Raw genomic sequence first — 2,701 nt, 5'->3', positions numbered from 1 at the left:
CCGTGCCCCCCCCCCCTCCCTCCTTGCTGTATGTATATATCGCGAGATTGTTCCGAAGCAGAACGAAATTCCGCGATGAATTATTCACGAGGAATATCCCGGCCACGAAAACACCGGTCAAGTATATTTTTTTCTCTTTCCTTTGCCAGAAACGTGAAATTAAAAAACCGGACCACGAGCTAGAACGCGTCAAGAAGTTCGAAATTTTCGAGAATTCAGGCTTGTACCGCGTCTGGCCGTAACTGTAGCAACACTCGAGAGGAATATTGGAATCTGAAACAGCTTGCACGAGACATCACCGCCTTATGCATGCATATTCCATTTGCTCTCGTGCCTCTTGGCGTAAGTTTGCGCGCAATACCCGCTGCTATGATATCTTAATAATGAGTCAACAGATTTCTTCTAAATTGTGCGTTTGGAACAGGTCGCGCGTTGTATCACGTTACGCTATAAAATTGATGTCTTTCTATCGTCTGTAGTAAAGTTACTTCAATATCTGTGATAGTATGCATTTTTCTATCGTCTGAACAAGCTGAAGCTTTTATATCGTCGTTCCTCGTCATTGCTATTTCTTTCTTTTTTTTTTTTTTTTAATATGATGAAACACATTTGTTTTATTCTAGTATGGATAGCAAGTACATTTATGTAAGTTGAAATTATCTTTGATTTTTCTGTTTCGGGTGAATAGAACAACGCGAGTCATTTAGCAGCCATTAACAATGACACATGGTAATGATGATTCGATTATTGGTTTTCCAAATATATACGGGATGGTTGGTAACTGGTGGTACAGGCGGAAAGGGGGTGATTTTGCGCGAAAAAAGAAGTCGAAAATATAGAGTAAAAATTTTTCGTTTGAGGCTTTGTTTTCGAGAAAATCGACTTTGAATTTTCGCTCGGTACGCGTGCACTTTATCACGTCTCGTTATAACGGATCTTACTGTAGATTTTTAAAAAAATTAAAAAGAATTTTTATTCTATATTTTCGACTTCCTTTTTCGCGTAGAATCACCCCCTTTCCACTTGTACCACCAGTTACCAACCACCCTGTATAACAATTTAATGGTAAAGATCGTTGCATCAGGGTTACCCTGTATTTTCTTCAAATATAATCAACATACGTGGCAAATTGCAACTCTTTGTCGATCTAATAACTGTCTAACTTAAAAATAAAAATCGACTGGAGGCTTCTCGAAATAGATATCTGTAAATAAGATCTCTTAACACTAGAACTACCACACCAGTCAAATCGACTGGTTTTACAATTTTATTTTAAAATTCTTACTTCATGTTACATCTTCTTCCCGTAATGATGTAATGACTTTCGTAACGATTATTAAAAGAATAGTATAATGAATTTTATTTTGTTTTTTATGTGTTCATAGTTCAAAAGAACATTGTATCAAGGCTACTTATACCAATACCAGTCAAAATGTAATAGGGTCCTGCAATCTGTTTATCGAACCCCAATTAACCAGTTTCCTCGTTTTCTACAACTTGCCACACGTTTTTCAAATTTTTATCGCGTATCGTTTAATATGACTTATCAGGAAAATTCCGGACCGATCACTGGATCGCTAGATTGTCAACAATAGAAATACCACAGCAGTCAAAATGACTGGTTCTACAATTTTATAAATGCGTCAACCCTCATTTAGGTCGATCATGGTCGCAGATGGACTAATAATATCAAAAATGTTCCTTCAGTAAGAAAATAATAAATTGAAAAATATAAAAATATTCTATTATTATGTATTTTTTAAAGATCACATTTATCTATATATTTAACTATCGATAGTTCTAGTGTTAAAATTATAGAATCTTAAAAGACACCCAATAACGATTAATTCCATCTTAATCAAATAATATAGGAAGCATAAAAAATGATTCAGATGGAGAAAACTATTTGAGAAAGCCAAGTACCCTAGAACCTCGGAATATCAAACAGGAGGAAACGATCTTCCCAAATGAATATTTACAAATGTATTATTTTACAGTGTATTTGCAAATTACCGAATTTTTACGCTGCCAGGGGACAACAACGTGGAAAGTTTGGCTGCGGGGCCCGTATTTAAAGAATCATGGTCCGGCGTTTCGAATTCGTGCACACTCATTTTACGTCGATAAGAAACACGACCGACCATCCGTTTCCATGGTTGTGTCGTGGTCCGTGAAGATAATGCTCGGATACGTCAATAAGTTAGAAAGTGTTCGGTAACGAGTGCTCGTTAAAAATCACGGGAAGCGACGAAGAGGAAGCGCCGCGATGAAACGTGAAGCGTGTCGCGCGTTTCATAGAAATTTCTGTATATCTGTTGTAACTGCGTTTCCGATCGCTTTTCTACTCGATACATGGGAATCGTTATATCAACCGGACGCTTAGTTGATACGCTACTCGAATACAAAATCACTGGCTTCGTATTCTTTTTTTCTCTCTAAAAGCCGCGGCGCTTTCTAAATGACTTCCGATCGGCCGCTGTTAATATCGAAAATAGCGACCGCGAATCGCGACGAAAGTGGAAAGCGAATGCTCGAAGGTCGAAAATGAACGTATCAGCTGTCCATCATCATCCACTAAATTCCAACATTTTATCGGATCTATGACTACCTTTTTCCATGCTGTCTGTTTCTCCGTGAAACTGAAGGTTTTAACGATACAATGAAACGAAGAATTCGGAATTCGGTTAGAAAATAATTCTAC

At 37.4% G+C, this 2,701-nt stretch overlaps 1 protein-coding gene across 2 annotated transcripts in view; it reads right to left on the bottom strand.

Moving 5' to 3' along the window:
- The window catches only part of LOC100740002 (coiled-coil domain-containing protein 137), a 30,167-nt gene that overhangs the window by 15,527 nt on the left and 11,939 nt on the right, over positions 1–2,701 (bottom strand). The window lies entirely within an intron of this gene.

Source organism: Bombus impatiens, unplaced genomic scaffold (assembly GCF_000188095.3).
Source record: "Bombus impatiens unplaced genomic scaffold, BIMP_2.2 scf_0036, whole genome shotgun sequence".
NCBI classification, from domain to species: Eukaryota; Metazoa; Arthropoda; class Insecta; order Hymenoptera; family Apidae; genus Bombus; species Bombus impatiens.
Note: the sequence above shows the minus strand (reverse complement) of the source record. Positions and strands in the feature narration are given on the sequence as shown.